This window comes from Salmo salar, chromosome ssa03 (assembly GCF_905237065.1).
Source record: "Salmo salar chromosome ssa03, Ssal_v3.1, whole genome shotgun sequence".
Lineage (NCBI taxonomy): Eukaryota > Metazoa > Chordata > Actinopteri > Salmoniformes > Salmonidae > Salmo > Salmo salar.
Genome location: NC_059444.1, coordinates 214,739 through 238,115, shown reverse-complemented (window position 1 = coordinate 238,115; position 23,377 = coordinate 214,739). Strand labels below are relative to the sequence as shown.

The following is a 23,377-nucleotide window of genomic DNA, read 5'->3' as shown; positions in this document are numbered from 1 at the left end:
TGAACAGTCAACTCAGCCATATGGGAGAGTAAACTACAGTAGCTGAACAGTCAGCTCATCCATATGGAGAATAACCTACAGTAGCATGTAGCTGAACAGTCAACTCAGCCATATGTGACAATAACCTACAGTAGCATGTAGCTGAACAGTCAACTCAGCCATATGGGAGAATAACCTACAGAAGCTGAACAGTCAACTCAGCCGTATGGAGAATAACCTACAGTGGCTATACAGTCAACTCAGCCATATGGAGAATAACCTACAGTAGCTGAACAGTCAACTCAGCCGTATGGGAGAGTAACCTACAGTAGCATGTAGCCGAACAGTCAACTCAGCCATATGGAGAATAACCTACAGTAGCATGTAGCTGAACTGTCAACTCAGCCATATGGAGTATAACCTACAGTAGCATGTAGCTGAACAGTCAACTCAGCCATATGGAGAATAACCTACAGTAGCTGAACAGTCAACTCAGCCGTATGGAGAATAACCTACAGTAGCATGTAGCCGAACAGTCAACTCAGCCATATGGAGAACAACCTACAGTAGCTGAACAGTCAACCCAGCCATATGGAGAATAACCTACAGTAGTTGAACAGTCAACTCAGCCATATGGAGAATAACCTACAGTATCTGAACAGTCAACTCAGCCATATGGAGAAATACCTACAGTAGCTGAACAGTCAGCTCAGCCATATGGAGAATAACCTACAGTAGCATGTAGCTGAACAGTCAACTCAGACATATGGAGAATAACCTACAGTAGCTGAACAGTCAACTCAGCCGTATGGGAGAATAACCTACAGTAGCATGTAGCTGAACAGTCAACTCAGCCATATGGGGAGAATAACCTACAGTAGCATGTAGCTGAACAGTCAACTCAGCCATATGGGAGAATAACCTACAGTAGCATGTAGCTGAACAGTCAACTCAGCCATATGGGAGAATAACCGACAGTAGCATGTAGCTGAACAGTCAACTCAGCCGTATGGAGAATAACCTACAGTAGTTGAACAGTCAACTCAGCCATATGGAGAAATACCTACAGTAGCTGAACAGTCAACTCAGCCGTATGGAGGATAACCTACAGTAGCTGAACAGTCAACTCAGCTGTATGGAGAATAACCTACAGTATCTGAACAGTCAACTCAGCCGTATGGGAGAATAACCTACAGTAGCATGTAGCTGAACAGTCAACTCAGCCATATGGGAGAATAACCTACAGTATCTGAACAGTCAACTCAGCCATATGTAGAAATACCTACAGTAGCTGAACAGTCAACTCAGCCATATGGAGAATAACCTACAGTAGCTGAACAGTCAACCCAGCCGTATGGAGAATAACCTACAGTAGTTGAACAGTCAACTCAGCCATATGGAGAATAACCTACAGTAGCATGTAGCTGAACAGTCAACTCAGCCATATGGGAGAATAACCTACAGTAGCATGTAGCTGAACAGTCATCTCAGCCGTATGTAGAATAACCTACAGTAGCTGAACAGTCAACCCAGCCGTATGGAGAATAACCTACAGTAGCTGAACAGTCAACTCAGCCATATGGGAGAATAACCTACAGTAGCATGTAGGTGAACAGTCAACTCAGCCATATGGGAGAGTAAACTACAGTAGCTGAACAGTCAGCTCAGCCATATGGAGAATAACCTACAGTAGCATGTAGCTGAACAGTCAACTCAGCCATATGGGAGAGTAACCTACAGTAGCATGTAGCTGAACAGTCAACTCAGCCATATAGGAGAGTAAACTACGGTAGCTGAACAGTCAGCTCAGCCATTGTGGAGAGTAAACTACAGTTGCATGTAGCTGAACAGTCAACTCAGCCGTATGGAGAATAACCTACAGTAGCTGAACAGTCAACTCAGCCATATGGAGAATAACCTACAGTAGCTGAACAGTCAACTCAGCCGTATGGAGAATAACCTACAGTAGCATGTAGCTGAACAGTCAACTCAGCCATATGGAGAATAACCTACAGTAGCTGAACAGTCAACTCAGCCATATGGAGAATAACCTACAGTAGCTGAACAGTCAACTCAGCCATATGGAGAATAACCTACAGTAGCTGAACAGTCAACTCAGCCATATGGAGAATAACCTACAGTAGCATGTAGCTGAACAGTCAACTCAGCCATATGGAGAATAACCTACAGTAGCTGAACAGTCAACTCAGCCATATGGAGAATAACCTACAGTAGCATGTAGCTGAACAGTCAACTCAGTCATATGGAGAATAACCTACAGTAGCTGAACAGTCAACTCAGCCATATGGAGAATAACCTACAGTAAGTGAACAGTCAACTCAGCCATATGGGAGAGTAACCTACAGTAGCTGAACAGTCAACTAAGCCATATGGGAGAGTAACCTACAGTAGCTGAACAGTCAACTCAGCCATATGGGAGAATAACCTACAGTAGCTGAACAGTCAACTCAGCCATATGGAGAATAACCTACAGTACCTGAACAGTCAACTCAGCCATATGGAGAATAACCTACAGTAGCTGAACAGTCAACTCAGCCGTATGGAGAATAACCTACAGTAGCATGTAGCTGAACAGTCAACTCAGCCATATGGGAGAATAACCTACAGTAGCTGAACAGTCAACTCAGCTATATGGGAGAATAATCTACAGTAGCTGAACAGTCAACTCAGCCATATGGAGAATAACCTACAGTAGCTGAACAGTCAACTCAGCCATATGGGAGAATAACCTACAGTAGCTGAACAGTCAACTCAGCCATATGGGAGAATAACCTACAGTAGCATGTAACTGAACAGTCAACTCAGCCGTATGGGAGAATAACCTACAGTAGCTGAACAGTCAACTCAGCCATATGGAGAATAACCTACAGTAGCTGAACAGTCAACTCAGCCATATGGAGAATAACCTACAGTAGCTGAACAGTCAACTCAGCCATATGGAGAATAACCTACAGTAGCTGAACAGTCAACTCAGCCATATGGAGAATAACCTACAGTAGCTGAACAGTCAACTCAGCTATATGGAGAATAACCTACAGTAGCTGAACAGTCAACTCAGGATTCATTTCCTTTTACTTTGAGTCCTTAGTGGTGAATTACTACGACAATAAAGAGAACAGTCCTTCTGTTATCAGTTCATTGTATTGTTATTGCATATGTTTTGTTATTTTTATTATAATGTATTATACATTTGTATTGTTATATATTGTATGTACTTGACAAGGTAAATTGAATAAGCAGAAAAAAGTTTACGATTGATAGTACTTAGCATAATCCTATTTAGCAGTTCAGAGTACCGAGGATGAATCCTATTTCTCACAGATCCATCTGTATTTATAGGAACAGTAATAGTCCCACCATTCTCCTTTGTCTGATGTCCAGGAGTAGAAATACACACAGTTGTCAGCCACGCCACCATTAGGCTCTCCACTGTTCCAATAACTGTAGAAGAAACAACACATAGAATCAGACTGTCCACTGTTCCAATAACTGTAGAAGAAACAACACATAGAATCAGACTGTCCACTGTTCCAATACCTGTAGGAGAAACAACACACAGAATCAGGCTGTCCACTGTTCCAATACCTGTAGGAGAAACAACACATAGCATCAGACTGTCCACTGTTCCAATACCTGTAGGAGAAACAACACATAGAATCAGACTGTCCACTGTTCCAATACCTGTAGAAGAAACAACACATAGAATCAGACTGTCCACTGTTCCAATACCTGTAGGAGAAACAACACATAGAATCAGACTGTCCACTCTGAACCTACTACCCCAGACAGTGACGTCATAGTGACACAGAATTCATGAATGTCTTACTTTGTGGTCAGTGGTGTGTCGTCCACCCATTTCCAGGTCCCCTCAGTAACAGAGTCAGTCAGACCAATCCAGACATAGTCATATACTCCACATAACCAATTGACCAATGTCTGTAGTTAAGGGAGAGAGACAACATTGTTAATCTCTCTCTCTCTCTCTCTCTCTCTCTCTCTCTCTCTCTCTCTCTCTCTCTCTCTCTCTCTCTCTCTCTCTCTCTCTCTCTCTCTCTCTCTCTTGTGTGTGTGTGTGCATGCTGGGAGTTTTTTGGAGTTTGAGTGTTTGGTGCGGAGGACTCTGTCCTAACTTTCTAGACTCTTTTCTTGATCTTTTTCTTACATTTTATTTTCTATGGTGGAGGGTTAATGCAATATTTGTTTTAGCGGTATCCACCGTTTTTTTTCAGAGTTAGGGTGGAAGAGGACAGAGTAAGGTTTCTGGGGTTTGCAAGGTGTGGTATGCGCGATGGCTTCTCAGCCTAGCGCGGAGGAGACGCTGTCGATACGGCATGGATTCAGGTGTGTTCCTGAGAATGGAGTTAAGGTGGAGGAGGTTCTGCTCGCGGTCGACGAACAGGTAGTAGCTGAATTTATACATTCTGCTTCTAGAATGAACAAAGCGGTGGTGGTGTTCATGAAAAGAGAACATTTGGTTGGTAGGCTAATTGCTAGCGGAATATTTGTAAGGGATGTGTTGGTGCCAGTTTTACCTCTTTCCACCCCTTCGACAAGAGTAGTTGTTGCAAATTTACCTCCGTTTATTACGGACTATCAAATCAGGAAAGAGCTGAGTCGTTTTGGTAAGTTTGCTAGCGGGTTTCGTGTACTGTCGGCAGGTTTTCAGGCAGCTGCTGTTAAGCACGTTGTTTCGTTCCGGAGGCAAGTGTTTATGTTTCTGAACAACAATGAGCAACAGCTAAATGTGCATTTTAAAGTGAGGCATGGGGAGGGGCTCTATGCAGGGTTTGCCAGCACAGACAGTCTACGGTGTTTTGAGTGTGGGGATTTGGGGCATAAGAGCTTTGCGTGCCCACATAAAGGCCATAGACAAAGTGAGGGTACAAGCGCCGGTGGGGGAAATCGAGGTCAAAGTGCAGGGGGAAATGAGATGCAGACAGCAGAGGCTGGGTCTAGTCAGACTAGAGATGGTGGTGTAGTGGAGGCTGGGTCTAGTCAGGCTAGAGATGGTGGTGTAGCGGAGGCTGGGTCTAGTCAGGCTAGAGATGGTGGGGTAGTGGAGGCTAAGCCTAGTCAGGCTAGAGATGGTGGGGTAGCTGAGGCTGGGCTTAGCTATGATATGGAGGATGGTGTAAATGATGCTGGGCCTAGTCATGCTATGGAGGGTGGTGTAGAGGATGCTAGGTCTAGTCAGGTTATGCTAGTGGATGAGGAGAGTATAGTGGGGAAGTGTAAGAGACTAGGGGGGAGGAGGAGGGTGCCAAGCGGAAAAGGAAAAAGGGTGTGGTTAAAGGCACAATGGAAATTTTGCCTGTTGCTGTGGGGGATGCCCTGACCAGAGAGGAAGAGCAGGTGGTCAGGGTGGGAGATAGAGATGAGGAGGAAATTGAGTCTGAGGAAGAGGATGAGGAGATATTTTTTTCAGACTCCTCTTCAATAGGCCCGGAGCTGACAGCCAGTCAAGCAGAGGGGTCTAAGTACACGTTGAGAGAACTGACAAAGTTCCTGAATGAGACCAAGGGGAAAAAAGTTAATCTTGAGGCTTTTTTCCCTGATTCAAGAAAGTTTGTACGATCAGTACAACATGCTGTGAAAAATGAGGGGCATGGTGTCCTCTCACCCAGGAAACGGTTTAGGTTGAGGAAGTGGGTCACAACAGTGCGTAAGGGTTTACCTTCGGACACTGTTTAGATGTATACTTTCTTTCTGACACTGGGACTTTTGAGCTTTGCTATTGGTCTTTTTTCTCTGCTGGCTTTTCTCCCACTTCTTATGGAGACTCTTCGCGTAGGCTCGCTCAATATAAATGGCGCCAGAGATGCGGGAAAGAGGAGTGTGTTGGGTGAATATGTAAAACAAAAAAAAGTACAGGTGTTGTTTCTGCAGGAGACACATAGTGATGTGTTGAATGAAGTCGATTGGGGGCTCTGGTGGAAAGGGGCAAGTGTGTTGAGCCATGGGACAAATCTTAGTGCAGGAGTGGCAGTCCTTTTTGCACCGGGTCTGTCTGTCAAAATTTGCTCCTCAAAGGAGGTGTGTAGGGGTAGGCTCCTTGTTGTTAAAGCAGAAATTAACAACATGGGTTTTGTCTTTATAAATGTGTATGCGCCTAACACAGGGAGAGAAAAAGGGGTTCTATTTGGGAGTCTTAGACAGGAACTCTCACAGGTAGCGCCTGAGGAGACACTGGTGGTCGGAGGGGACTGGAACTTCACAATGTATTTTACAAAAGACAGAAATGGGGAAGAGCCTCATTCAGTGTCAGTGGGAGTGTTAAGGGACATTATTAATCAGTTCGACTTAGTGGATGTTTGGAGAACTAAACATCCGAACACAAGACAGTACACATGGGTGAAGGTTTTTGGGGCTAGGGTGGGTGCAGCCCGACTTGATCGGTTTTATATGTCTAGGAATCGGAGCAATAGGCTGTTGGGCGCTACCATTCTCCCGGTGGGGTTTTCCGATCATCACATAACCATGGCTCGGCTGTCTATTTCACCAGGGCCCCGGCAGGTATCCTATTGGAAATTCAATGTAAAGCTCTTACAAGATGCCACTTTTTGCGCAGGTTTCCAGACCTTCTGGGAAAGGTGGAGGCAGCAAATAGAGGAGTATGAGTCTCTGAGCCAATGGTGGGATGTGGGGAAAGTCCAAATTCGGCTTTTCTGTCAACAATACACAGCTCTCTCATCCTCAGAGGCTAGGAGAGTATTGGGGGAACTAGAGCGGTGTATTAGTGAGATGGAGGTAGAGATGGTGGGGCAAGGCAATGTAGGCCTCCAGGCTAATTTAGCTGAATTACGCAGGGACCTGGGCAGTTTTTTCCAGGTTAAAGCAAAGGGAGCACTTGTAAGAGCTAGATTCTCCATGCTCAATGAGATGGATGCTCCCAGCTCCTTCTTCTTTGGTTTGGAAAGACAGAGCAGTGAAACCAAAGGTATGCATTGTCTACGGCTGTCTGATGGGCGGGTGACCTCTGTGGTGGGTGAGATGCGGGAGCGGACTGTGGAGTTTTATACTGAATTGTATAGGGCAGAAGAGTGTGATCCTTTGTGTGCTCAGGTCTTGTTCACAGGACTCCCTAAACTCTCTCTGGCACAGAGGGACGATTTGGACGTTCCTCTGTTGTCCCATGAACTGGCAGAGGCCGTAACCCAGATGTCCCCGGTCGTGCACCGGGGGTCGATGGACTCCCAGTGGAGTTTTATAAAAAATTCTGGGGAATAATTGGACAGGACTTCTTTTGCGTGTTGCGTGAATGCGTCGGGGTAGGAGAGTTGCCGATGAGCTGCCGTCGGGCGGCTCTGACTCTCCTGCCCAAAAAAGGGGACTTGTGTGAACTTAAGAACTGGAGGCCTGTGGCATTGCTCTGTGCGGACTACAAGATATTTGCCAAGGTCCTCTCTAACAGACTGAAGTCCCACTTGGACTCGATAGTACTTAAGGACCAAACATATTGTGTAACGGGACGCTCAATCACGGACAACCTGTTCTTAATTAGGGACATGTTGGACTTGTCGAGAGGTTCTAATGTGAACTTTGGACTGGTCTCTTTAGATCAAGAGAAGGCTTTTGACAGAGTGGACCATGAATATCTGTTTAATGTGATGTCTGTGTTTGGGTTTGGGAGGAGTTTTTTGACCTGTGTGAAGCTGTTGTATGCTGGGGCGTCATGTATGGTTAAGGTGGGAGGGGGGCTCAGTAGGCCAGTCTGGGTGAGACGGGGCATTAGACAAGGATGCCCTCTATCTGGGCAGTTATACACATTAGCCATTGAGCCTTTTTTAGGCCTGCTACGCAGGAGACTGCAGGGAGTGTGCTGGACAGGTATGGGTGTGGTGACAGGCATAGCAGTGTCAGCATATGCAGATGATTATTTCTGTGATGGTCAGGGATGGTAAGGATATGCAGGCACTGGAGACCAGTCTGAAGGTGTACGAGGGAGCTTCATCAGCTAAGGTAAACTGGGGCAAGAGCAAAGCTCTGTTATGTGAGGCATGGGGGGATAGGGCTCCTCCTCTGCTTCCAGGGGGTTTGCAGTGGGGTTGTGAAGGGCTTAAAGTGTTGGGGGTGTACCTGGGCTCGGAGAGGTGGGTCAGGAAGAACTGGGAGGGGCTGTCACAGGCAGTGGTGTCAAGACTGGCCAGGTGGAGGTGGCTCCTGTCCCAAGTGTCATATAGAGGGAGGGTGCTGACAATTAACAACCTGGTGACATCTTCCCTGTGGCATAAACTTGCTGTCCTCAACCCCCCCGCCGGTCTGCTCGCAGACCTGCAACGCAAGCTGGTGGACTTCTTCTGGTCGGGCCATCACTGGCTGAGGGCGGCAGTGTTGTATATGACCGTCCACGAAGGAGGACAGGGCCTGGTGGAACTGGAGAGCAGGATGGCTGCTTTCCGGCTAAAGGCGGCACAGAGACTGCTGTACCATACTGATGTTGGCTGGAGGGAACCAGCATGCGCGCTGCTGAGGAGAGCTGGAGATTTAGGGTTGGACCGGCAGCTGTTCCTCATGAAGCTGGAGAGGCTGAGTACAGCAGGTCTCTCAGATTTTTACTCTGCGGTGCTGAGGGCCTGGCAGCTGCTAAGGCACACACGAGAAGGGGGTGTGGAGCCTGGGCTGTGGGTGTGGGAGGAGCCTATCTTCCACAACCCAGCCATCCCTCTGAGATCGGTCCAGTCGGCCACCCTGCAGAGGCAACTGATGGCAGGGGGTGTAAAAAGGCTGGGTGACTTGAGACTCCTGGGAGAGGAGGGGTGGAAAAGCCCGGAAGTCTTGGCACAGCAAACAGGAATAACGTCTCTTAGGCTGCTGGAGAGATTCCTGGAGGAGGTCCAGGAGGCACCGTCTGAGCCGGTAAGGGGGATGTTTGAGCAGCCAAAGGGAGAGGGGCCACCAATGTTTCCGCCACTGCAGGTGACGGCAGAGACTGGAGACTGGCAAGGGGGTCTGGAGGACTTGTTAGATTTTAACACTCCGAGCCTGGGGGAGTTTGAAGGGGTGGGAGGTAAAGCCCTCTACAACCTCTGTGTTAAGGTGAGGAACATTAGGAGCCTAACAGGAGTGAAGGCACATCAGTGGCAGGGTGTATGTGGAGCGGAGAGTATGGTGGGTTTTAGATGGAGGGGGCTCTACAAACCCCCAGTACCAAAGAGGTCAGGGGACCTCCAGTGGAGGGTTCTTCATGGAGCCCTGGCCAATAACAGCTGGTTGGCACGGGTTGAACCGGGAGCCGGGCAGGAGTGTCCTTTCTGTAAAATGAAAGAAACTGTGATTCATGTGTTTTCTGTGTGCACCAGATTAATGCCATTAATGTCTCTGTTGGAATGTCTGTGTGAGAGGTTGGGGGTGGTCTTTACTGGTGGGGTGTTCATAATGGGATACAGGTATTCAAGTAAGGAGAAGGAAAAATGTGTTTTGTTGAATTTTCTGTTTGCTCAGGCAAAGTTAGCTATTTGGCTAACAAGGAGGAACAGGGTCAAAGGTGGGGGGATAACAGACCCTTTATTATTGTTTAATGGGATGGTCTCTGCGCGCCTTAGGGTTGAGTTTGAGTTCTATAAAATGATAAAAAGTGTGGAGATGTTTCAGGAGATATGGTGTGTTGGGGGGCTGTCTGTATAGCTGGGGAAGATGTTTTGGATATACGGTTGTAGGAGTGGGTATTGTCTTGAGTATTGTGATGTTGGTTTGTATCATGTGGTTGCTGGAAAGGCAAGTATGGTACATGTATGCATTACAGGATGTATTTTTGGTTTTATTTTTAAGGGGGAGGTTGGGTGGTGAGTTTTAAATGAAATGAGAATGTTTCAGTAAAGAAAGTCAAAAGTCTCTCTCTCTCTCTCTCTCTCTCTCTCTCGAAACATATGTTTACATTGTCAAAGCAAGTTAACTAGATTATAAACAAAACTGAAATAAACAATACAAATGAACAGTAAACATTATACTTACAAAAGTTCCAAAACAATAAAGATATTTCAAATGTCATATTATTTGCAAGTAGTTAAAGTACTAAATAAATCAATAAAGATAGTAAAGAAAATAAAAATGCAAATCAATTTATAAAATTTCTGACATGCGTTTTTCTGGATATTTTGTTGTTATTCTGTCTCTCACTGTTCAAATAAACCAACCATTAGAATTATAGACTGATCCTTTCTTTGTCAGTGGGCAAACGTACAAAATCAACAGAGGATCAAATACTTTTTTCCCCCACTGTAGCCGGTCTTCTGTTGAGTGCCAGGTGTGCCTACGGCGGCCTTTCTCAATACAAGGCTATACTCACTGAGTCTGTATATAGTCAAAGCTTTCCTTAAGTCTGGGTCAGTCACAGGGGTCAGGTATTCTACCACTGTGTTCTCTCTGTTTAGAGCCAGATATCATTCTAGTTTGCTCTATTTTTTTGTTAATACTTTCTAACATGTCAAGTAATTATTATTTGTGTAATTGTGTTGCTGTCCTGGTGCTCTGTGGGGTCTGTTTGTGTTTTTGAACAGAGACCCAGGACCAGCTTGCTTAGGGGACTCTTCTCCAGATTCATCTCTCTGTAGGTGATGGCTTTGTTATGGAAGGTTTGGGAATCGCTTCCTTTTAGGTGGTTGTAGAATTTAACGACTCTTTTCTGGAATTTGATAATTAGCGGGTATCGGCCTAATTCTGCTTTGTATGCATCATTTGGTGTTTTACATTGTACACAGAGGATATTTTTAGAATGATGTATGCAGAGTCTCAATTTGATGTTTGTCCCATTTTGTGAATTCTTGGTTGGTGAGCGGCAATGGGTTCTATAACTGATTAAAACAATGTTTAGCCAGATCCTAATTGGTATGTCAATTTTATGTTCCTTCTGATGGCATAGAAGGCCCTTCTTGCCTTGTCTCTCAGATCGGTCACAGCTTTGTGGAAGTTACCTGTGGAGCTGATGTTTAGACCGAGATATGTATAGTTTTGTGTGCTCTAGGGCAACGGTGTCTAGATGGAATTTTTATTCATGGTCCTGGCAACTGGACCTTTTATGGAACACCCATTATTTTTGTCTTACTGAGATTTACTGTCAGGGCCCAGGTCTGTCAGGGCCCAGGTCTGATAGAATCTGTGCAGAAGATCTAGGTGCTGCTGTTGGCCCTCCTTGGTTGGGGACAGAAGCTCCAGATCATCAGCAAACAGTAGACATTTGACTTCAGATTATAGTAGGGTGAGACCGGGTGCTGCAGACTGTTCTAGTGCCCTCGTCAATTCGTTGATATATATGTTGAAGAGGGTGGGGCTTAAGCTGCATCCCTGTCTCACTCTCTTTTGTCACTCACTCACTCACTCACTCACTCACTCACTCACTCACTCACTCACTCACTCACTCACTCACCCTCTCGCTTTGTCACACACCTGTTTCTCTTCGCTGTTGATGACCACCAGGTCTGCTCCTCTATTTCTGCAGTCCTGTCTGCTCTCCTCCCAGGATTTGTACTCAGTAGAGACATAGTAACAACTGCTACCAAGCTTCTTCCATTCTTGCGGACACACTAGAAGTTGAACATTTCTTGCTTTAGTCACTTTAATACGACGTTTAATTAAGTATCAATCAAACACTCAAGGAAGACACTAACTAATGGACGGTTTGGAAGCATCATTTTTCATTTAATATAAGTTAAATTCCTGTCTGTAAGTGACGTGAACTGATACAGAGACTGTCAAACAGAATAGTCATGAGACTATTTGACTCACCTTTCTCAACTAAAGATTGTTTCAGACGTTCTATCTCTTTCTGTAGCTGGTCTCTCTCTTTGGTCAGGGTGTTGTATCTGGTCTGTAGCTGGTCTCTCTCTTTGGTCAGGGTGTTGTAGCTGGTCTGTAGCTGGTCTCTCTGTTTGGTCAGGGAGTTGTTGCTAGTCTGTAGCTGGTCTCTCTCTTTGATCAGGGTGTTGTAACTGGTCTGTAGCTGGTCTCTCTCTTTGGTCAGGGTGTTGTAACTGGTCTGTAGCTGGTCTCTCTCTTTGATCAGGGTGTTGTAACTGGTCTGTAGCTGGTCTCTCTCTTTGGTCAGGGTGCTGTTGCTAGTCTGTCGCTGGTCTCTCTCTTTGGTCAGGGTGTTGTTGCTAGTCTGTAGCTGGTCTCTCAAGTTGTTGCCGCTGGTCTGTAACTGGTCTCCATCTTTGGTCAGGGTGTTGTAACTGGTCAATTGGTTTCTCTCTGAAATAATGAGATCATTGAACAAGGTAACAGTGGAAAAGTTAATCAGACATTACCAAGGTTGGGGTCAGTTGCATTCAATTCCAGTCAATTCAGGAAATACACTGGAATTCCAATTGATTTCCAATTTTTGGAATTTAAATTTGGCTTACTTTCTGAATGGAATTGACTGAAATGTAAATGTAATTGAACCCTGGTCATTACATCACTGATGATGAAGAATGTTTGAGTGAGAACATATCAAACTCACGGTAGAGTAACAGGCCTATGATCCCAGCCAGTAGGAGAACACACAGCAGCCCCAGACACACTGCAACAGCTCCAGAGTATCTCTTCCACCACTGACAAAACACTGAAGCACAAATGATTACCATAAGAACTTGCTCTTTATCAGCGTTGTAGTTGGTTTCTACATATGTGTCCAGTTTCTCTTTGAAAAACGCATGGTTGACATGGAACAGACCACCAGAACTGAGTTCCAGAACCTCTAACAGATGATTGGCTTGAACATAATGCAGAGTCCAGGTACCCAAATGACTGCCGGCACCTATTTCAATCAAAATGAAACGTAATTTGTCATTTGATTGGTAAACAACAGGTGTATGCTAATAGTAAAATGCTGAATTACGGGTCCTTTTCCAACAATGCCGAGTTGAAGATACAACATTTAAAATAGCGACACAATAAATAAATACACAGTGAAAAAACTAAGAAGAATAACAAGTCAAAATAACATGGCTACAGTGCATTTGGAAAGTTTTCAGACCTCTTGACTTTTTCTACATTTTGTTACGCCTTATTCTAAAATGGATTCAATTGTTTTTTTCCCTCATCCATAAAAATTGTCTTGATCAATCTAGACACAGAGCCTTTTTGGTACAATGTTCACTAGTATTCGAGCAGCAGCCCAACTCTTATGGTAGTGAACGGGTCAAGATTTCCTTCCTGACTGGCTGCCTCCATGTAGCTCGGCCGGGCCCGTCTCTCTCCAGAGGAGAGGCAGCGGCAAATCAGCACTAGAAGCTGCCTGTTCTGTGGCCAGGTTGGTCACTTTGTCTCCACTTGTTCCCTGCGTCCAGCAAAAGTGGTGCTCAGCAGTAGTGGGGGATATACTGTTGAGCCAAATCGCCGGCCCATCTCCCCCCAGACACCTGCTTGACGGTGCCCTCGTGTTGCAGAGCCTGGCTTTTCCCTCTGCCTGCTCTCACTGACTCAGGCGCCGAAGAGAGTTTCCTGGACTGTGGTGTCGTTAACAGTCGGGCTTGGACACTGTTCCACTCGATTCACCCCTTGATTCCAACGCTCACAACGGACAGCTCCTCGCCCGTCTTTTTATTTTATTTTTTATTTCACCTTATTATTGACATACAGTCAATAATACAGTAGAAAAATAACTCTATATAGAATGTGAGCAAATGAGGTGAGATAAGGGAGGTAAAGGCAAAAAAAGGCCATGGTGGCAAAGTAAATACAATATTGCAAGTAAAACACTGGAATGGTAAATTTGTAGTAGAAGAAAGTGCAAAGTAGAAATAGAGATAATGGGGTGCAAAGGAGCAAAATAAATAAATACAGTAGGGGAAGTGGTAGTTGTTTGGGCTAAATTATAGATGGGCTACGTACAGGTGCAGTGATCTGTGAGCTGCTCTGACAGCTGGTGCTTAAAGCTAGTGAGGAGATAAGTGTTTCCAGCTTCAGAGATTGTTGTAGTTCGTTCCAGTCATTGGCAGCAAAGAACTGGAAGGAGAGACGGCCAAAGGAGGAATTGGCTTTGGGGGTGACCAGAGAGATATACCTGCTGGAGTGCGTGCTACAGGTGGGTGCTGCTATGGTGACCAGTGAGCGGAGAGAAGGGGGACTTTACCTAAGCAGGGTCTTGTAGATGACCTGGAGCCAGTGGGCTTGGCGGAGATTATAAAGCGAGGGCCAGCCAACGAGAGCGTACAGGTCGCAGTGGTGGGTAGTATATGGGGCTTTGGTGACAAAACGGATGGCACTGTGATAGACTGCATCCAGTTTGTTGAGTAGGGTATTGGAGGCTATTTTGTAAATGACATCGCCAAGTCGAGGATCGGTAGGATGGTCAGTTTTACGAGGGTATGTTTGGCAGCATGAGTGAAGGATGCTTTGTTGCGAAATAGGAAGCCAATTCTAGATTTAACTTTGGATTGGAGATGTTTGATGTAAGTCTGGAAGGAGAGTTTACAGTCTAACCAGACACCCAGGTATTTGTAGTTGTCCATATATTCTAAGTCAGAACCGTCCAGAGTAGTGATGCTGGACAGGCGGGCAGGTGCAGGCAGCGATCGGTTGAAAAGCATGCATTTAGTTGTTTAGGAGCAGTTGGAGGCCACGGAAGGAGAGTTGTATGGCATTGAAGCTCGTCTGGAGGGTTGTTAACGGGATCGATTTGACAACATCCGGTGAAATGGCAGAGTGCCAAATTTAAAAAAATATATTTAAAATATTTAACTTTCAAGTGCACACACCAAATTAAAGCTGAACTTCTTGTTTTTCTAGCCACCGTGTCAGATTTCAACATGGCTTTACGGCGAAAGCAAACCATGCTATAATCTCAGGACAGCACACCATCAAACAAACACTGACAATCATATTTCATCCCGCCAGGCGTGACACAAAACTCAGAAATAACATATAATTAACGCCTTGCCTTTATCTCGCCATCACGGTGGACAACTCCATTGTGTCCTCCTCCCAGAGTGCTAAGAGCCTCGGCGTGACCCTGGACAACACCCTGTCGTTCTCCGCTAACATCAAGGCGGTGACCCGATCCTGTAGGTTCATGCTATACAACATTCGCAGAGTACGACCCTGCCTTACACAGGAAGTGGCGCAGGTCCTAATCCAGGCACTTGTCATCTCCCGTCTGGATTACTGCAAATCCCTGTTGGCGGGGCTCCCTGCCTGTGCCATCAAACCCCTACAACTCATCCAGAACGCCGCAGCCCGTCTGGTGTTCAACCTTCTCAAGTTCTCTCACGTCACCTCGCTCCTCCGCACACTCCACTGGCTTCCAGTTGAAGCTCGCATCTGCTACAAGACCATGGTGCTTGCCTACGGAGCTGTGAGGGGAACGGCACCTCCGTACCTTCAGGCTCTGATCAGGCCCTACACCCAAACAAGGGCACTGCGTTCATCCACCTCTGGCCTGCTGGCCCCCCTACCGCTCTTGGAAGCACAGTTCCCGCTCAGCCCAGTCAAAACTGTTCGCTGCTCTGGCACCCCAATGGTGGAACAAGCTCCCTCACGACGCCAGGACAGCGGAGTCAATCACCACCTTCCGTAGACACCTGAAAACCCACCTCTTTAAGGAATACCTGGGATAGGATATAGTAATCCTTCTAACCCCCCCCGCCCCCCCCCCCAAAAAAAACATATAGATGTACTATTGTAAAGTGGTTGTTCCACTGGATATCTTAAGGTGAATGCACCAATTTGTAAGTCGCTCTGGATAAGAGCGTCTGCTAAATGACGTAAATGTAAATGTAAAAATGACGAGCTTCTTCTGTTGGCACTCCAATATGTCCCATAAACATCACAAATGGTCCTTTTGTTTGATTAATTCCGTCGTTATATATCCAAAATGTCCACGTTTGATCCAGGAGAAACACCGGTAACAACTTGCGCAATATGACTACAAAATCTCTCAGAAATTACCTGTAATCTTTGTCCCAGCACTTCAAACAACTTTCCTAATACAACTTTAGGTATTTTTTTACGTAAATAATCGATAAAATTTAAGACGGGATAAACTGCGTTCAATACCGGAGGAAAACAAAGTGGAGAGTGTTTCAGGTCACGCGCCTCTATCAAACAGTACACTTCACTCGACCCTCTTTCTGAACAGGGCTACTTCTTCATTACACAAAGGAAAAACATCAACAAATTTTTAAAGACTGTTGACATCCAGTGGAAGCGATAGGAACTGCAAGCAACTGCCTTAAAATTCTAGATTCTCAATGAAAACCCATGCATATATTTATTGGCTTTGGATTGAAAACACCCTAAAGTTTCTAAAACTGTTTGAATGGTGTCTGAGTATAACAGAACTCAAATGGCAGGCCAAAACCTGAGAAGATTCCATACATATGACTATTTTTACACCATTTTAAAGACAAGACTCTCCTTTATCTAACCACACTGTCCGATTTCAAAAAGGCTTTACAACAAAAGCAAAACATTAGATTATGTCAGGAGAGTATCCAGCCAGAAATAATCTGATACCCATTTGTCAAGCTAGCATATAATGTCACAAAAAACAAAACCACAGCTAAATGCAGCACTAACCTTTGATGATCTTCATCAGATGACAACCCTAGGACATTATGTTATACAATACATGCATGTTTTGTTCAATGAAGTTCATATTTATTTCAAAAACCAGCTTTTTACATTAGCATGTGACGTTCAGAACTAGCATTCCCACCGAACACTTCCGGTGAATTTACTAAATTACTCACGATAAACGTTCACAAAAAACATAACAATTATTTTAAGAATTATAGATACAGAACTCCTTTATGCAATCGCGGTGTCCGATTTTAAAATAGCTTTTCGGTGAAAGCACATTTTGCAATATTCTGGGTAGATAGCTCGCCATCACGGGCTAGCTAATTTGACACCCACCAAGTTTGGTACTCACCAAACTCAGATTTACTATAAGAAAAATTGGATTACCTTTGCTGTTCTTCATCAGAATGCACTCCCAGGACTTCTACTTCAACAACAAATGTTGGTTTGTGTCACGTCCTGACCAGCAGGTGGAGTAGGTGTATAAGTGTTGGTCGGGCGTGGCAGAAAAGTTGTGTTTTCTTTGTTCTGTCTAGGTTGGGTGTTTCTATGTAGAGGTAATTGGGGTGGACTTCCAATTGAAGGCAGCTGTGTGGTGTTGCCTTTGATTGGAAGTCCTATATTAGTTGGGTGTGTTTGTCTGTGTGTTTGTGGGGAATTGTTGTGAGCACTGCTTTTTTGGTTTAGCCTGCTACACTGTCGTATCGTGAGTACTGTTCATTGTTTTGTTTATTGTTTTTTCAGTGGATGCTTTACTCCTTTTAAAAAAAAAATATGAGCATCCATATTCCCGCTGCGCCTTGGTCCTCCTTTCAACAGCACAATGGATTATGTGACAGAATTTCCCACCAACACAGGACCAAGCAGCGGAAGAATTCTGCGAGGACTGGGGAACACGACGGGTAAGGGAGACCGAGAGGCACCCCCAATAATTTTTTAGGGGGGCACAAGGGCTGTGTGACGGGGCAAGATTGGAAACCCAGGCCAGCGCCCCGTGCACCCTTGTTAAAAGTAAACAGACTGGACAGGTCCCGTGCTTTGGGGTAGGTGCCATGGTAAGGCCTGGTATTTTTAGGCCAGTAGGCTCAATACCAGCACCCGCACGCGTTGCCAGGAGAAAGTAGGCATCGAGCCAGCACCGGAGATGCCAAGCCTGCGCTTAAGACTGCCAGTGCGACTCAACGGTCCGGTGTTTCCCGTTACACGCACTAGCCTTGAGGTGCGTGTTCCCAATCTGGTACGCCCAGTACCAGCACCACGCACCAGGCTTCAAGTGCGTAAACCCAGCCTCGCCAGTTAACAGTCACCAGAGCTGCCCGCCAGTCAACAGTCGCCAGAGCTGCCCGCCAGTCAACAGTCGCCAGAGCTGCCCGCCAGTCAACAGTCGCCAGAGCTGCCCGCCAGTCAACAGTCGCCAGAGCTGCCCGCCAGTCAACAGTCGTCAGAGCTGCCCGCCAGTCAACAGTCGTCAGAGCTGCCCTCGCCAGTCAACAGTCGTCAGAGCTGCCCGCCAGTCAACAGTCGCCAGAGCTGCCCGCCAGTCAACAGTCGCCAGAGTGGCCCGACCGCCCCAACCGCCGGAGCGGCGGACCGCCCGAGCCGCCGGAGCGGCCGGACTGCCCCGAGCTGCCGGACTGTCCCGACTGCCTGGAACGGCCAGAACCTGAGCCGCCTCCAACATAGGTGGGTTGGGGAGGGGGATGTAGCACAGTGCCGTGGTTGACAGCAGCCACCCTCCCTTCCCCTCCCTGTAGTTAGGGGAAATTTACGGGTTGTTTTGGGTGTTCTGTATTTTTTCTTTTGAAGGTGCATTCGGGGTCTGCACCTTTAGGGGGGGGGGGGGTAATGTCACGTCCTGACCAGCAGGTGGAGTAGGTGTATAAGTGTTGGTCAGGGCGTGGCAGAAGAAGTTGTGTTTTCTTTGTTCTGTCTAGGTTGGGTGTTTCTATGTAGAGGTAATTGGGGTGGACTTCCAATTGAAGGCAGCTGTGTGGTGTTGCCTTTGATTGGAAGTCCTATATTAGTTGGGTGTGTTTGTCTGTGTGTTTGTGGGGAATTGTTGTGAGCACTGCTTTTTTGGTTTAGCCTGCTACACTGTCGTATCGTGAGTACTGTTCATTGTTTTGTTTATTGTTTTTTCAGTGGATGCTTTACTCCTTTTTTTAAATTAAAATATGAGCATCCATATTCCCGCTGCGCCTTGGTCCTCCTTTCAACAGCCACGATGGATTATGTGACAGTTTGGTTCCAAATAATCCATAGTTATATCCAAATAAGCGGCGTTTTGTTCGTGCGTTCAAGACACTATCCGAAGGTTAATGAAGGGTGACGCGCCGGCGCATATCGTGACAAAAAAATTCAAAATATTCCATTACCGTACTTCGAAGCATGTCAAACGCTGTTTAAAATCAATTTTATGCGATTTTTCCGTAAAATAGCGATATTATTCCGACCGGAGACGTCGTTTTCGTTCAAATACTGAAAATGTAAAATGGACTCTTCACGTGCACGCCCGTCTCATTGTTCTCAGATCGACCACTATCCAAATGCGCTACTGTTTTTCAGCCTGGGACTGCAGAGTCATCATTCAACGTTCTGGTGCCTTCTGAGAGCCTATGGGAGCCTTAGAAAGTGTCAAGTTACAGCAGAGATCCTCTATTTTCGATAGAGATGACAAAGAAAGCCAAGAAATGGTCAGACAGGGTACTTCCTGTACAGAATCTTCTCAGGTTTTGGCCTGCCATATGAGTTCTGTTATACTCACAGACACCATTCAAACAGTTTTAAAACTTTAGGGTGTTTTCTATCCAAATCAAACAATTATATGCATATTCTAGTTTCTGGGCAGGAGTAATAAACAGATTACATCGGTACGTTTTTTATCCGGCCGTGAAAATACTGCCCCTATCCATAACAGGTTAAATACATTTTAGAATAATGCTGTAACGTAACAAAATTTGGAAAGTCAAGGGGTGTGAATACTTTCTGAATGCACTGTATATACAGGGAGTACCAGGACCAAGCTGATGTGTAGGGGTATGAGGTAATAGAGGTAGCTATGTACAGGGAGTAACAGTACCAAGCTGATGTGTAGGGGTACGAGGTAATAGAGGTAGCTATGTACAGGAGTACCAGTACCAAGCAGATGTGAAGGGGTACGAGGTAATAGAGGTAGCTATGTACAGGGAGTAACAGTACCAAGCTGATGTGAAGGGGTACGAGGTAATAGAGGTAGCTATGTACAGGGAGTACCAGTACCAAGCTGATGTGTAGGGGTACGAGGTAATAGAGGTAGCTATGTACAGGGAGTAACAGTACCAAGCTGATGTGTAGGGGTCACGAGGTAATAGAGGTAGCTATGTGCAGGGAGTACCAGTACCAAGCAGATGTGAAGGGGACGAGGTAATAGAGGTAGCTATGTACAGGGAGTACCAGTACCAAGCTGATGTGAAGGGGTACGAGGTAATAGAGGTAGCTATGTACAGGGGAGTAACAGTACCAAGCTGATGTGTAGGGGTACGAGGTAATAGAGGTAGCTATGTACAGGAGTACCAGTACCAAGCAGATGTGAAGGGGTACGAGGTAATAGAGGTAGCTATGTACAGGGAGTACCAGTACCAAGCTGATGTGTAGGGGTGCACGAGGTAATAGAGGTAGCTATCTACAGGGAGTACCAGTACCAAGCTGATGTGTAGGGGACGAGGTAATAGAGGTAGCTATGTACAGGGAGTACCAGTACCAAGCTGATGTGTAGGGTGCGAGGTAATAGTGGTAGCTATGTACAGGGAGTACCAGTACCAAGCTGATGTAAAGGGGTACGAGGTAATAGAGGTAGCTATGTACAGGGAGTACCTACCGATGTGTAGGGGTACGAGGTAATAGAGGTAGCTATGTACAGGGAGTACCAGTACCAAGCTGATGTGTAGGGGTACGAGGTAATAGAGGTAGCTATGTACAGGAGTACCAGGACCAAGCTGATGTGTAGGGGTACGAGGTAATAGAGGTAGCTATGTACAGGGAGTACCAGTACCAAGCTGATGTGTAGGGGTACGAGGTAATAGAGGCAGCTATGTACAGGGGAGTACCAGTACCAAGCTGATGTGTAGGGGTACGAGGTAATAGAGGTAGCTATGTACAGGGAGTACCAGTACCAAGCTGATGTGAAGGGGCACGAGGTAATAGAGGGTAGCTATGTAGAGGGAGTACCAGTACCAAGCTGATGTGTAGGGTACGAGGTAATAGAGGTAGCTATGTACAGGGAGTAACAGTACCAAGCTGATGTGAAGGGGTACGAGGTAATAGAGGTAGCTAGTGCCATCAGAAAAGTGCCTTTTTCCACATTTTGTTGTTACTGACTGACTTTTAAATGATGTTTTATCACTGACCTGCACACAATACCCCATAATGTCAAAGAGGAATTATGTTTATATATATATATATATATATATATATAACATAATATTTATATATAACATAATATTTATATACTGACCTGTTATAACATATAAGGTTTTATATATAAAATGAAAAACTGAAATGTTTTGATTCAATAAGTATTCAACCACTTCAACCTAAATAAGCTCATTTATAATAAGTCATTTGCTTACAAGTCACATAATAAGTTGCAATGAATCACTCTGCTTGCAATTATAGTGTTTAACCCTCTAGAGTCTGAGCCGGGGGAGGGGAGGGTCTGAGCCAACATATGGAATTGTTTTAAGATACCAAGGATTATTTAGCTATTTGATTTATAATTTTAAGACCCATTAATGTATAAAAACAAATGTGAAAAAATTATTACATGAAGCATTGAATTTGGCATTTACGCTATTAGCCAATGGAAACACATTGAATAACAGGTTCACGACATGGAACAACAGATAGTCCCCAAAAATATCAAAAGGATGTTTGTTCTGAAGTGTCTGTCCTATATCTGAGAGATATTAGAAAGATCAGGAAACATGTAATTTTTTTAACATATATTTATCCCCTTATTTTGGGCACTAAACTATCTCCATATATACTTCCATTCACTTTCTTTTACTGGTACCAGGGACCTTCAGAGTGGTGTGAGGCTTGTGGACGTCCTAAATGGAGAACCCCATCCCGTTTGTGAGAGTCTCATCTTTCAATAGAGGGGTTATAATAGTTTGTAGGCCAAACCGTTCAGATGCTACGTAAGATTTTGAGAGAAGACCGATTTTCAGGATGTCTCATGGTCTGACAAACATCGCTCTTGCTCTGCCACATTTCACCACAGATACAGGGTGATATCTGAGGATGGATCAACATTGTAGTTACTCCACAATACTAACCTACTTGACAGAGTGAAAAGAAGGAAGCTTGTGCAGAATAAAAAATATTCCAAAACATGCATCTTGTTTGCAACAAGGCACTTAAGTAATACTGCAAAGAAATGTGGCAAAGCAATTCACTTTTTTGTACTGAATACAGGGGGCAATCCAACACAACACATTACTGAGTACTTCTCTCAATAGTTTCAATCATAGTGGTGGCTGCATCATGTTATCGGTATGCTTGTAATTGTTAAGGAATGGGGAGTTTTTCAGGATAAAATGTTTTATAGAATGGAGCTCAGTACAGGAAAAATCCTAGAAGAAAACTTGGTTCAGTCTGCTTTCCACCAGACAACCAACAACACAAGACCAAATCTACACTGGAGTTTGCAGAGTTACAGTTGTGATCTAAATCTGCTTGCAAATCTATGGTAAGACTTCAAAATGGTTGCCAAGCAATGATCAACAACCAATTTGACAGATCTTGAAGAAATTTGAAAAGAAAAAGCTCTTAGAGATTCAACTTACCCAGAGACTCACAGTTGTAATCGCTGCCAAACGTGGATTCTAACATGTATTGACTTGGGTGTGAATATTTATGTAAATGAGAAATGTCTGTATTTATGTTGTGTGTGGTGTCAGTGTCAGTACATGTGAGCCTGTTGTAGAATCCAGTGTGTATGCATATAGTCAGTGTAGGAAATGTAGTGCAAAAAAGTTGTGTGTGTGTGCGGGTGCATGTGTGAGTGTGTGTGCATGTGTGTGTTGGGGTGTAAGTGTGTGTCAGTGTCAAGCACTATACCAGGATAAACTGTTACCTGAATGTTGATCACCAACTCCATCCTTCTTGCAGGGCATGATGGGTCTTTCGTTGTTGTATATTTGATCATTAAAATCCATGGTCTCTATTTCATTTATTTTTTGCCTCTAAATCCATCGCTGTTTTTCATAGATTTCCTCTGACATCTTTACACACGTGTGTTCAAAATGCAGTAACTTCTACTGTTGTAACTTCTACTGTTGTAACTTCTACTGTTGTAACTTCTACTGTTGTAAAGTCTGCTGTTATCTCAGTTGTAGGTTTGTGTCTGTTCTCTGCACAGCTGGAGCCTCTGTGTGACTCATTCTAATGTAAGAGACAGTTTTAACTGTCAACCTCATTAAAGGGGAAACTGTCTAACCAATAGTATGACACTAACCACACACCATGTGACTCCCAGACTTATTTTCTGAGAACCATGTTTGTTTCCCACAGTGAAGATTAGTTTGTATATTTAGTTTATGTTAGTTTAGTTTACCACAGTGCAGATTAGTTCGTATATTTAGTGGATTCTACTAATCACAGCTTGATGATGAAGAGTTAATTATTTGTATCAGCTGTATATTGTTATGGAAAAAACTAAAACATGCACCTCCTGGGGTTCCAGGACTAGTTTAGGGAAATGCTGCATTAAGTCTTGCACTCTGTGGTCGGCCATCAATGACCATGTAGAGTTTTTTATACACTATGCTGTGGTCCTGTGTGACATTGACACCAGAGAGATAATAGTTATTCAGAGGTGTCTCTATCTCTCTCAGACAGG

General features: G+C 44.9%; 1 long non-coding RNA gene across 1 annotated transcript; it reads right to left on the bottom strand.

Annotated features, from left to right (window-relative positions):
• Positions 1-2,989: 2,989 nt before the first annotated feature.
• On the bottom strand, positions 2,990-11,878 carry LOC123741885 (uncharacterized). The gene is made up of 4 exons (XR_006769406.1): positions 11,722-11,878; positions 11,383-11,519; positions 3,827-3,936; positions 2,990-3,441 (listed from the first exon to the last, which is right to left on the bottom strand). It is a non-coding gene; the product is annotated as an uncharacterized lncRNA (long non-coding RNA).
• Between the last annotated feature and the right edge of the window lie 11,499 nt (positions 11,879-23,377).